General features: G+C 38.9%; 1 long non-coding RNA gene across 2 annotated transcripts; it reads right to left on the minus strand.

Annotated features, from left to right (window-relative positions):
* Positions 1–2795: 2795 nt before the first annotated feature.
* On the minus strand, positions 2796–11031 carry LOC137223787 (uncharacterized). Of its 2 annotated transcripts, XR_010943063.1 has the most exons (5): positions 9913–11031; positions 9195–9395; positions 7728–7839; positions 5640–5919; positions 2796–4475 (listed from the first exon to the last, which is right to left on the minus strand). It is a non-coding gene; the product is annotated as an uncharacterized lncRNA (long non-coding RNA). The 2 variants fall into 2 exon arrangements; XR_010943062.1 differs by having other exon boundaries at positions 2799–4475; positions 9195–11017.
* Between the last annotated feature and the right edge of the window lie 2888 nt (positions 11032–13919).

Below are 13919 nucleotides of genomic sequence, written 5' to 3' on the forward strand. Positions count from 1 at the left end.
AAGAAATAGAAAATATGAACAGACCAATCAAAAGCACTGAAATTGAAACTGTGATTTAAAATCTTCCAACAAACAAAAGCCTAGGACCAGATGGCTTCACAGGCAAATTATATCAAACATTTAGAGAAGAGCTATCACCTATCCTTCTCAAACTCTTCCAAAATATAGCAGAGGGAGGAACACTCCCCAACTCATTCTACGAGGCCACCATCACCCTGATACCAAAACCAGACAGGGATGTCACAAAGAAAGAAAACTACAAGCCAATATCACTGATGAACATAGATTCAAAAATACTCAACAAAATACTAGCAAACAGAATCCAACTGGACATTAAACGGATCATACACCATGGTCAAGTGGGGTTTATTCCAGGAATGCAAGGATTCTTCAATATACGCAAATCAATCAACGTGATACACCATATTAACAAACTGAAGGAGAAAAACCATATGATCATCTCAATAGATGCAGAGAAAGTTTTCGACAAAATTCAACACCCATTTATGATAAAAACCCTGCAGAAAGTAGGCATAGAGGGAACTTTCCTCAACATAATAAAGGCCATATATGACAAACCCACAGCCAACATCATCCTCAATGGTGAAAAACTGAAACCTTTTCCACTAAGATCAGGAACAAGACAAGGTTGCCCACTCTCACCACTCTTATTCAACATAGGTTTGGAAGTTTTAGCCACAACAATCAGACAAGAAAAGGAAATTAAAGGAATCCAAATCTGAAAAGAAGAAGTAAAGCTGTCACTGTTTGCAGATGACATGATACTATACATAGAGAATCCTAAAGATGCTACCAGAAAACCGCTAGAGCTAATCAATGAATTTGGTAAAGTAGCAGGATACAAAATTAATGCACAGAAATCTCTAGCATTCCTATACACTAATGATGAAAAATCTGAAAGTGAAATCAAGAAAACACTCCCATTTACCATTGCAACAAAAAGAATAAAATATCTAGGAATAAACCTACCTAAGGAGACAAAAGACCTGTATGCAGAAAATTATAAGACACTGGTGAAAGAAATTAAAGATGATACAAATAGATGGAGAGATATACCATGTTCTTGGATTGGAAGAATCAACATTGTGAAAATGACTCTACTACCCAAAGCAATCTACAGATTCAATGCAATCCCTATCAAACTACCACGGGCATTTTTCACAGAACTAGAACAAAAAATTTCACAATTTGTATGGAAACACAAAAGACCCTGAATAGCCAAAGCAATCTTGAGAATGAAAAATGGAGCTGGAGGAATCAGGCTCTCTGACTTCAGACTATACTACAAAGCTACAGTAATCAAGACAGTATGGTACTGGCACAAAAACAGAAATATAGATCAATGGAACAGGACAGAAAGCCCAGAGATAAACCCATGCACATATGGTCACCTTATCTTTGATAAAGGAGGCAGGAAGGTACAGTGAAGAAAGGACAGCCTCTTCAATAAATGGTGATGGGAAAACTGGACAGCTACATGTAAAAGTATGAAATTAGATCACTCCCTAACACCATACACAAAAATAAGCTCAAAATGGATTAAAAACCTAAATGTAAGGCCAGAAACTATCAAACTCTTAGAGGAAAACACAGGCAGGACACTCTATGACATAAATCGCAGCAAGATCCTTTTTGACCCATCTCCTAGAGAAATGGAAATAAAAACAAAAATAAACAAATGGGACCTAATGAAACTTCAAAGCTTTTGCACAGCAAAGGAAACCATAAACAAGACGAAAAGACAACCCTCAGAATGAGAGAAAATATTTGCAACTGACAAAGGATTAGTCTCCAAAATATACAAGCAGCTCATGCAGCTCAATATCAAAAAAACAAACAACCCAATCCAAAAATGGGCAGAAGACCTAAATAGACATTTCTCCAAAGAAGATACACAGACTGCCAACAAACACATGAAAGAATGCTCAACATCACTAATCATTAGAGAAATGCAAATCAAAACTGCAATGAGATATCATCTCACACCAGTCAGAATGGCCATCATCAAAAAATCTAGAAACAATAAATGCTGGAGAGGGTGTGGAGAAAAGGGAACCCTCTTGCACTGTTGGTGGGAATGTAAATTGATACAGCCACTGTGGAGAACAGTATGGAGGGTCCTTAAAAAGCTACAAATAGAACTACCATATGACCCAGCAATCCCACTACTGGGCATATACCCTAAGAAAACCATAATTCAAAAAGAGTCATGTACCAAAATGTTCATTGCAGCTCTATTTACAATAGCTCGGAGATGGAAACAACCTAAGTGTCCATCATCGGATGAATGGATAAAGAAGATGTGGCACATATATACAATGGAATATCACTCAGCCATAAAAAGAAATGAAATTGAGCTATTTGTAATGAGGTGGATAGACCTAGAGTCTGTCATACAGAGTGAAGTAAGTCAGAAAGAGAGAGACAAATACCGTATGCTAACACATATATATGGAATTTAAGAGGAAAAAAATGTCATGAAGAACTTAGGGGTAAGACAGGAACAAAGACACAGACCTACTAGAGAATGGACTTGAGGATATGGGGAGGGGGAAGGGCAAGCTGTGACAAAGCGAGAGAGAGGCATGGACATATATACACTACCAAACGTAAGGTAGATAGCTAGTGGGAAGCAGCCGCATAGCACAGGGAGATCAGCTCAGTGCTTTGTGATCGCCTGGAGGGGTGGGATAGGGAGGGTGTGAGGGAGGGAGACGCAAGAAGGAAGAGATATGGGAACATATGTATATATATAACTGATTCATTTTGTTGTAAAGCAGAAACTAACACACCATTGTAAAGCAATTATACTCCAATAAAGATGTTAAAAAAAAAGATATATTCGATTTTACAAAAAAGACGAGAGCAATGTGGGGCCTATGCAGATATAACACCCTGGTCAACTGTTCTGATCTGCTTTGCCCTATAAAGGAGAGTGTTGGCCAAGAGAAAAAACTCTGTACATGTTTTACTCAATTGACTTAACAGCAAAGTTCTATTATACCCGTAGCATTGGTTCTACATGATAACACACTATTTTAAAAAGTAGTTGTAAAATAAAACCTCTACTTATTTAATCCTTAGGAGAAATAGGTCAGTATTATTATCAAGCATTAGTTTATTGAAACTTTTAAATTGCCAGACATGTGCAGCTGGGTTTAGGTTTTATTATAGAAAACAATAACGTAAAAATATTACCCCTCAATTCATGGAAATTAGAGCATGAAATCCCCACTTGGAATTCACTACAATCACTGCTGTTACTGTTTAAATGCACATTTCCCAAGTATACCTCACATCATGCTAAAGAAAGATTCAGAAGAAAGTGTATTGAACAACCCAGATATGTCATCATGCAAATGATTCTTCATCTGAAACTCACAAAGGAAAATACTGATTACTCAGAATGCTTGGGGAATTGAAGTTCTGATTAATTAAATATTCTGGATTATAAGAAATACTTCTACATTTCCAGAGTGGTTAAGATACTCCCTAAGCCATGTTTGTATTGAATTTACTGTATGTGGAAACACAGCAATGCAAAGCAATGATCTCTCTGGGTTAAGAATTTTTCCAGTTTCTAAAATGATTCTTAATATTCTCACCATGATTCACGTAAAGCAGATACTCAAAAAAAAAAAAAAATTGTGTCAACCCACAGGAGAGGCTCTTTGTTTTTTATTTATTTATTTTTTGGCTGCGTTGGGTCTTCGTTGCTGTGCACGGGCTTTCTCTAGTTGCTGTGAGCAGGGGCTACTCTTTTTTGCGTGCACGGGCTTCTCACTGTGGTGGCTTCTCTTGTTGCAAAGCACGGGCTTTAGGCCCGTGGGCTTCAGTAGTTGTGGCATGAGGGCTCAGTAGTTGTGGCTCGCAGGCCTTAGAGGGCAGGCTCAGTAGTTGTGGCGCACGGGCTTAGTTGCTCCGTGGCATGTGGAATCTTCCCGGACCAGGGCTTGAACCCGTGTTCCCTGCATTGGCAGGTGTATTCTCAACCACTGCGCCACCAGGGAAGCCCTCACTGGCTTCTTTTCATGACTTCTTTACATCCAGTTTGTTTCTTCACGTGCTGGGAAAGAGGTACAAAATTCCAAGTTCCTGCTTTGCTCATAATCTCCTTCTAAGAACAGCAGCCCTAAGAGACACTTCCTCCAAAAAATTTGCAATGATTTACACCAGATATGCCTTGTGAAACTTCTACTCTGGCCTCAGAAAAGAGTGCCCAAGTTAAAGGTAAGTTATTGCACAGTTTGGATGTGGAGGAAGCCACCATGTCTGAAGTGGTTTGGTGAACCTTGCCAGGCCAGGAACTTCATCGTGGGTAATGACAAGAGACCACATCAGATTATTTTTTTCTTGAGAGTACTAATTCCAGTCTTGGAAATTTGGAGATGCAAAGTAACTATATAGTTGAAGACTCTGTAGTCCCTTGAATCCTTGTAATAAAGTCTCATTACCTAGAATCACAACACACCAGCAAAAGGGGAATCCTAATTAATATATACAGGTTACTTCTGATCAATAAATTTTTAATGATTAATCAGTTTAAACATAATCAACCCAGATATTATTATGTGGACAAAATCGGGGCACTGGAAAGAATGTGGACTTTGGAATCAAAACTAAGTTTAAATCCAGATAACTTGACTTTACCATGAATAGAATATCAGGTAATATTAGACAAGTTATAAAGACCCTCACTGAGCCTCAGTCTCCCTTCTTTAAAATGGTCATAATAATTCTTACTTTACAGATTCTAACAAGGAAAGGACCTAGTAAAGGGGTCTGTCACACAGGTAGAACTCAAGAAATAGTTTTTCCCTTCCCTATACTCCCATTTATTCCCCATTTTAACTTTTAGATGTATTTATGTCCCAAGATCCAACTAACCAACATTCCCACTGCCAAATTTAAAAAAACAGCAGTTAAGTACAATTAAAGGGAGAATTCTGAAAGTAGGCAAAAATGTTGAGAGTTCAGAAAGGGAGGAAAGAGATTTTAAAATGGTAACATTATTTTTCAAATATTAATATTGGATTGTCTTTTTGTTCATTTTAAAAGGGATACTTAAAATCAGGTCACACTTTCCAAGTCTAACGAATGGAATTCAGAATGGGAAAACAGTCTCTGTTGTTCTATCCATTTCCATAAGAATCCAAGAAAATCAGAGAGAAATCAAAACATGACCAAAGAGTATGACATCTTAAAAATTTTTCCCCCCAACTATGTCAAACTTCTCATAAGCTCACCTTTGGTTTCAGCTAAAACTTTCCTATTTTGTCTAAATGGGCCCATCTGATTCCTCCAACTGTAAATTCTCTCGTGTTCTCAGAACAGGATCTTTTCTCCCTTGGGCCTTCACTTTCCATTTAAATACACTCTGCTACTTTTCTCCAAAATCCCTATCACATATATTAGCTTACATGCAAGGAAAGCAAGCAGAGTTTCAAAATGGGCCAGGGGTGGCATTCTTAAAAATAACTCTGAGGAACAACACTCACTTCTCCAATAAAAACACAAGCAGAATTCAGAATAGTTAACTGTGGGATTTGTACATTTATCTTTTCTTTGAAAAGGTAAAATAAACACGAAAAATTCCATAAAATCCAAACCAAAGTCACCTGCCATCACCACCACTCTGTCCTTTCCAATAAACACTTGTTGGCAGAGGCAGGAGGGAAATCGAAGTTTCTTGCCTCTTGAAGTGACAAGCACATTCTTTCCTCATTTGCCAAGCTGCTTTTCTCCCTCCGAAGCTCCAGCTGTTCTCAAAACCCAGACATTGTTCCCTTCCCCTGTCGGCCTCTGGCTCTAACCCTCGGCCAAGACTGCTTCTCCCTGAAATCTCTCGGGGACACCAGCAGCCAGCACTTGGAAGACTAGGCCAAGCTAGTTTGGTTTCTGGCGGGGAGAGAAGAAAAAGGAGAGAAAAGGGGGAAAGAGATGAATGGGAAATACTGTACGTCAGCACGAGAGCTCACAACAATTGTGTTTGGACAATGCCTGATCCTTTGGTGCTGCCAAGTGGTGGCTGATGAGTCTCAGAGTGGTTTCCAGACTTTGAGACTGTGGGATCATTTTTCCACTGTCGTTCACAGCCTGGGACCCCCCAAGTTCTGCTGGGGAAAATATAATATGCTCACAAGATAAGTATGTCTCTTATACCTACAATTTCTTTCAGCTATCATATAACTGAGAAAATCCATAGGACCACGGGGGCGGCGGGAGGGTGAACTTTTAGACCTATTCATTTATATAAATAAGCTCCACAAAAGACAATGTGCATTAATTATTCCTCAGAGATTATAAGGAGTAAATTGTTTATGTTTCTCCCAATTAATAATGTTCCTGCCTTGGCCATAAGTGTGATAGACGGAGGAGAAAAGGAATACAAAGACATATTCACTTCCAAACTACAGGAAATCAACAATCAGAAGAAAAGGCAAACACCTGCAATTATTTAGAAATTCTGGTTTTAGAAACATCAAAGCTGTCCTATATCCAGACTATCCTGACTTGATAAGGAACCAAGAATGAATTTTTTAACTCCACACATAGCTGTTAATCACTGTCTGCAGTGCTTCTTGAAAGTACTACACATTAACCTGTCATTACATTTAGAGATGTTAGCCAAAGTCTAACCAGCTGAATTAGTTAGAATATAGATTTGGCAAAGTGTGAAAAGGAATTAAAAACAGAGGTCCCTGTACAAAACAATTGTAGTCTGACTTGTCATTCTCATAACAGTGTGACTGCACATGGCCCAGAGGCAGGAATTCTGGCTCTTTCTCTTTGTTATATCAAGGACATTTCTGCCATCCACACGGTCCAAGGTGACCTTCATTCTAGCCAGTGGGAAGTGAAAGGGGGGGAGTAAAAGGGGAGAATCCACCACCTCCCTTTAAGAGCATGACTCAAATTTTTTACATATCATTTATACCTAATTCCCATTAACCATAGTGTGGTTACATGGCTACTGTCTGAAAAAAATGTTGTCTTTATTTTGGGCACCCATGTGCCAGCTAAATATCAAGAATTCTATTACTTTAGTACAGGAATTGGCAAACTACACCATGGGCCAAATCTGGCCCATTGCCTGGTTTTAAGTGACCTACAAGTTAAGAATGGCTTTTACATTTTTGAGTGGGTGAAAAAAGTCAAAAGAAAAATGACATTTCGTGATGTGAAAATTATGTGAAATTCAAATTTCAACGCCCATAAATAAACTTTTATTAGAACGTAGCCACACTCATTCATTTAAATATTGTCTACAGCTGCTTTCATGCTACAAGGGCAGAGTTGAGTAATTGCGCCAGAGACCACACGGACTACAAGGCCTAAACTATTTACTATCTGGCCCTCTATAAAAAGGGTTTTCTGACCCTGCTTTGGAAGAAAGAAAAAAGCAGGTATTGCTGCATAAGTAGCAAAGTCGGCAACACCAACGTGGTGAAATTGGGAATACAGGAGAAGGTGTTTTAAAAGAGGCTGTAAATGAGTTTTATTTCTTTAAAAAACTTTAATATAATTGTATTGTTATCCTTTTACACATTAAACATTACTCTGAAACGTAGTGGTTTAAACAGTAAACATGTATTATTCAGTTTCTATTCAGGGTCAGGAATTCAGAAGCGGCTTATCTGGGTGGCTCTGGCTCAGAGCCCCTCATTAGGTTGTAGTTACAACGTTGGCAGATGCTGCAGTCTCACCTGAAGGCCTGACTGGGGCTGGAGGAGCCCTGCTGGGTGGCTCACATATGTCTATCTGCAGGAGGCCTTGGTTTCTTGCCATGTGGCAGCTAACTTTCCCACAGTGAATCATCTGAGAAAGAGACAGAAACAGAGAGAGAGAGAAAGAGAATTAGCAGTAAGTCACAGTGCCTTTTATAGCTAGTCTTCAAAATTTCACACTGTCACTCCCATTATATTCTTTTTATTAGAAGAGATTCACTAAGTCCACTCCAGTCTATACTCAATGGAAGGGGAACTAGTTTCCCTCCATCAAAGAGAGAAATGTCAAAGAAATTGTGATTATTTTAAAACTACCACAACAGTATTTGAGGGGGAAAAAATCACCTGTCTTCAGCCAATGCTAGGGAGGTGAGTCTGCTGATTATAAAATAATTGAAGTTATTTGACCAGGAAAAAAGGAATATGAAGTCTTGGGCTTCCCTGGTGGCGCAGTGGTTGGGAGTCCACCTGCTGATGCAGGGGACGTGGGTTCGTGCCCCGGTCCAGGAAGATCCCACATGCCGCGGAGCGGCTGGGCCCGTGAGCCGTGGCCGCTGAGCCTGCGCGTCCCGGAGCCTGTGCTCTGCAACGGGAGAGGTCGCGGCAGTGAGAGGCCCGTGTACCGCAAAAAAAAAAAAAAAAAAAAAAAAAGAATATTAAGTCTTACATTATAGATGGCAATAAGGTCTCTTGTCTACTCCAATCAATTGGTAGTAGTTACCTGGAGTACTATGTTTTGTTTTGTTTTTCCTGGAGTACTATGTTGAGAAGGAATCTGATTGATAGCTATCAAGTCCACATATTTTCTATCACTGGATTTTTATAAATCTCAAAATTCCAAACAATGAAAATTTGGAGAAAAAGCAGTATGTGAGGCATGTTCACATCTCCAGAAAGCTCACAGAGCCATGGCTCTTGGACAGATCTCCCAGGGTGTTTCTCTGGCGTACTGGTTTCTCATGAGATTTCCTCTCTTCATTAAGCCTTCCTTCCACCAACAAGTATTTATTGAGCACCTATGTGTTACACAGGTACTCTGGCCATCAGAGATAAAGTAGAGAACAAAGTAAATATCCCACTCTCACGGTAAAATAGGAATTTCTGTCTTCTGTAAAAAGTCTTAATTTTTTTCCCCTTTTCCAAAAATCATATGTCTTATTTCTGATTATTATTTAACTGCATTAGACTTTCTAGGTCAATACTAAATACTAGTGGTAATTTTACATGTTTCTGGTCCCTGTATTATAGGGTTTCCCAGAGTATCCGTCACATATTTCCAATGGGTATTAATTGACGTAACTTGGAAGAAGGGTTTCATAATCACACAAAAGATTGGGAAATGCTGGATTAAACAAAGTTGAACAGATTTCTCTACTGCAGGCAACTTTAATGGACCTTGAACCACCAGGAAAAGAATGGTATAACACTCTGTATTTCCAAAAGTACCTGAGTTTAAAATCCTGTGTGTTTTGTTTTGTCTGATTTGTGCAGAATGCTTATTCAGGTGGTCTGACAAATGTTGCTGGAGGGAATCCAAAGTCACTGTTTCCTTAACTCCCTTTCAGCCAATCAGTTCTCTTATGTTTGTCTAAAACCTTAGAGTTCACGCAACACAAAAATGTCCATTATCACAGCCATATACAAATCCTAATTGGAAAGTAAATAAATAGTGGCAATTATTCTCATAGAGTAATTCTTTCATATCTGAGTATTTTAAAGTCCTACAAGTATTTTTAAACACATAATTTATAATTATAACTATATACAATGTTTGCTCATATATACATTTATGTAAAGATATGTGTGCAAATGTGTGTGTGTATATATACACACAATTTGCCAAAACAACTTTCCAAATTGCCTGTAAATATGTATTTATTAAGTGCACACAATGTGTCAGACACTTTGGCATTAAATACAGTGATGAGCAAGAGGAAATACTTTACAAATGTTAACTCATTAATGTAATTAATAGCTGAGAGGGTTTGAGAACAAAAATCCTTAAACACATCATTATCATAATGGATACTTTATAAATAAAAATATAGGTTACAAAAAGAGACTATATCAAGGGCTTTGCATCATTTAGGATTTGTGTGCACTGGATGTAACAGAAATCTGATGACAGTGGCTTAACCAAACAGCCTCACATAATTTGCCTCACATAAAACGAAGTACAGAGAAGAGTGGTCCAGTGGTTCCATGGTGTCATCGGTGCCCCAAGATCCTACTTCTTTTTCACTCCCCCATTCTCATTATGAAGCTTAATTCCTCACCTTGCTGTGAGATGTTCTCAGGTTGGCCATTACCTTCACCCTCACTACCTGCTTTCCAGGCAAAAATGAGAAGGAAGAAAGAGCAAAGGGAAAGAACCTAGAAGGTTGTGTTAATTATTTCATCAGCTGAAAATGTCATGTAGTCACCCCTAACTGCAAGCAGGTCTGGGAAAGTATTTTATCTGGACCCATGGACGCACTGAGCAAAATTCAGTTTCCGTTAAACACAAAGAAGAAATGAATGAATATTTGGTAGTCTACTCGCCCTGTCTTTTCCAGACTCACCTAGTTTTGTCACAGTCAGAGAAGGCTGAAGCTAATAATAATAATTTTTTTAAATAGATACACTTGTTTCTTTCTACATCATCTCCTATTTATCATACTTTTAGCCTCCAAATACCTTTACACTAGCAATTTACTTTTGTCATAAACACAAACTTTCATGGAATGCCTACTACTTCCCTTGAATAGCGATGAAATAAATGTGTAAAAAATTTTCATTAAATGTTTGAAATTTTCAGCTTTACTACGTTAAGAAATGGTGGCTTGCTTCTACTTTTATTTGAACTATTTCTGCCAGCAAAAATAATTGTTCACATTAGCAGAAGCAGAACATTTGCCAGCATGCAAAAGCACCATATAGAACAGCAGCGTACCGTAACACATGTTTTCTTACTCTCACAAATCTACTTTAAAACCTTAATTTTTTTTATAGCTATGGCCTCAGGACTTCAGAATTTTCTTTCTTTTTTTTTCAACTTTGTAGCATATAAAAGTACATGTGTGAGCTTACAGTGCCAAGAAAAGTTTTCTTAAAGTTATTCCATTTCTACTTGGAATTCTGGCTTCATTTCGCACAGACTATGCCGAATGTCTTCTAATACGGAACACAGAAATGCATTATTATAGTCACTAATCTCTCTATTGATGTCTTGAATTCCTCGTTGACTCTCCTTGACACCCAAAGAGCACTTTCCATTCCTTTATTCCTTTTTTATCTTTTTCTATTTTTTAGAATACTAATTCCATGTTACCAACTTTCTAATATTTATCTTCTACAAACGGCTGGTGGAATAGATACTGGGTAACTCTCATTTTTAATAAATCTATAGGTCCGTTGAACCCAAGAGGGTTCCTAGAAACCAGATTCCTCCAGATGTAATGAACTGAAATACCACCTATGAAAAATCTATTTTAAGTTACCCATAAAACCACATAGTTCCCAATATCCAACCATGGAGAAATGGTTTTTTATACATAATATGATGAAATAGTATGTTACCATGTAAAATGATAATAATAAAGACTATGTGGGACTTCCCTGGTGGCGCAGTGGTTAAGAATCTGCCTGCCAATGCAGAGGACACGAGTTCGAGCCCTGGTCCGGGAGGATACCACATGCCACAGAGCAACTAAGCCCGTGTGCCACAACTACTGAGCCTGCACTCTAGAGCCCGTGAGCCACAGCTACTGAGCCCGCACACCCAGAGCCCGTGCTCTGCAACAAGAGAAGCCTCTGCAATGAGGATCCCACGCACTGCAACGAAGAGTAGCCCCCGCTCACTGCAACTAGAGAAAGCCCACGCACAGCAATGAAGACCCAATGCAGCCAAAAATAAATAAATAAATTTATTTTTAAAAAGTAAAATTAAAAATAAAAAAGACTATGTTACAACATGGGGAAATGTTTATGATTTAATATCAAGCAGACTGCAGCCTGAGGAAAATGGGAACATTAGAGAAAAATTAGAAGGTAATATGCAGTAATGAAAATAATTGTGGAAAAGGGTCTATAGTATATTTTTCTTCGGTTGCTTAATTTTTTCTGTACTGTCTGATTATTCTTCAATGTGCATGTGTTATTTTTACAATTATATAAAGGGGAGTAAAGATAATTTTTAGTGAGAATCTTGTCTCCTAGCACCTTCCTTTTCTGTACTTTTCCCTGTCTTTTGGTTCTTCGTTGAGATGCTCAGCAACCTCCTCTGTCTCCCAAATGCCTCCCTCGGCCACTTCCCTGAACAAGGGAGCCCCCACTGGCTCACCCCTCATCACAGGCCTTTCCCACCTTCAAAATCTCATCAGCCTGTCTGAGTTCCATTTCCATTGGCCCTATTTACTGGTTGGGTGCTTTTAAACTGTCCATTTCCACTTGAACACTTTAATAACCTACGTGAGATTCAGTTCCCCAGCTGTAAAGGATGGTCATATCTCTTCTTAGGATCACTGTTAGGATTAAAGAAGGTGACATATAAATCACTCAAATTGTGGTGCCTGTCACAGAGTTGCCCCCATTGCACAACACCAATAGCAGTATTCATAACAGCACTAATAGTATTCCTCCCAAATGCATATATATGCATTTAAAGAAAGTTTTGGTCAAAAGGGCTTTAAAGCAAAAGGACAGACCCATGAAAAAGTTATTTGAACCAGAACCAATGGTAAAGAGTGTTAAGTTTGGAAGGAGAGATTCAAAGACATGAAGGGATTGTACTCGATCCTCCAACTAGTTAATGGCAGAACAGAGACAAGAACCCTAATCTCTGGGGTTGCTGGGAAAGTGTGGTGCTCTCCACATTTGAACATCCCCATCAGTGCTCAGTGCTTGGCTGACTTAATAGTCAAGCTGTCTGCTTAGAAGAAATCCCTTCTTTATTTTTCCTCATTGATATTTACCTCTGTCAGACAATCCCATGGCTCCATGGACCTCTGACCACCCACAAGAACAACTTCCTTTTTGCCTTTGGCTGGTAGCACATATGAACTGCTAATCCTTTCTTAAATCTCTAGGCAAACTTCTAATTCTCATGAGACACATATTTCCTCCAAGGAACTCATAAAGGGCCATCCCCTCTGTAGGGCTCTTTCCTGACTGTTGCTCACAAACAGTTCAACGTGAAAAATTACAACCACTCCTAACTTCATCCTCTTAGTTGCCTCTGTCTATCCTCTGGCCTTAATTTTAAGGTAAGATTACCATCGGGTTTTTTCCAACTTTTTGTAGCAAGATTAGGAGGGAAGGGGTGAGTTTTATTGGACACTGAGAGGAAGGTTCCTATAACACCCACATAAAGAGGTAATGTGGGAAAGCCAAAGCAAGCAGAGGGATTTAAAACCAGCTGGAATACAGCCGGGAAAGAAGTTAACACCCCTAGGCTTTCCATGAACTTTTCTACCATGAATCCTAAGCCAAAGGATCTTTCATGGTCAGAAATTATTTGGAAACCTTGTTTCAAACTCACTGGAAAGATGATACAAGAAATGCCTAACAGGGAAGGTTTTACTTAAATTGATTAATTAATGACCACATAACAACTCAAGCTTACTTTGTGCATGTAAAGGTATGAGCAATACCCAAAACCACAAACTCAGGAGCAATAAAAGACCTTAGATTGAAAGCTCTACATTCAAAATTATCCTGATTTTCCTCTAAGCAACTAGGGGGATGAAAATAAAGAAATCAACAGGAAAACTCATAAATCTGTGACTCTGGAAGGAGAGGGTCACCACTCTACTGAGAAGACAGGTACTTTCCCCAGGTCCAGTAGGAATTGCTTTCTATGATGTGCTGGGAAGTGAATCCAGATTAGAAATGTCCTTTTCAACTTGTGTCTGGACTCACCTACCTCTCCCGCTGGCTCACCCACACATTACCACTACCTTTACCCATGGTGAGCTCCATATGCCAAGCCACCTTAGAAGAGAATTATGCTTCTGATGGACCTACCCAGCCTCCAAACAGTTCTCCAACCAAAGATGAATACCCAGGGACTCAGCTGAACTCCCAAATTTTATTGACTTAGAGCCTGAAAAAAACAAAAAAAAAAAAACCCCAGAGAACATACAGAATTATCAAGGTTCTTGGTCAATTATCTGGCTTGGAGTTGGCAATTTC

The sequence above is a fragment of the Pseudorca crassidens genome, chromosome 4 (genome assembly GCF_039906515.1).
Source record: "Pseudorca crassidens isolate mPseCra1 chromosome 4, mPseCra1.hap1, whole genome shotgun sequence".
NCBI lineage: Eukaryota > Metazoa > Chordata > Mammalia > Artiodactyla > Delphinidae > Pseudorca > Pseudorca crassidens.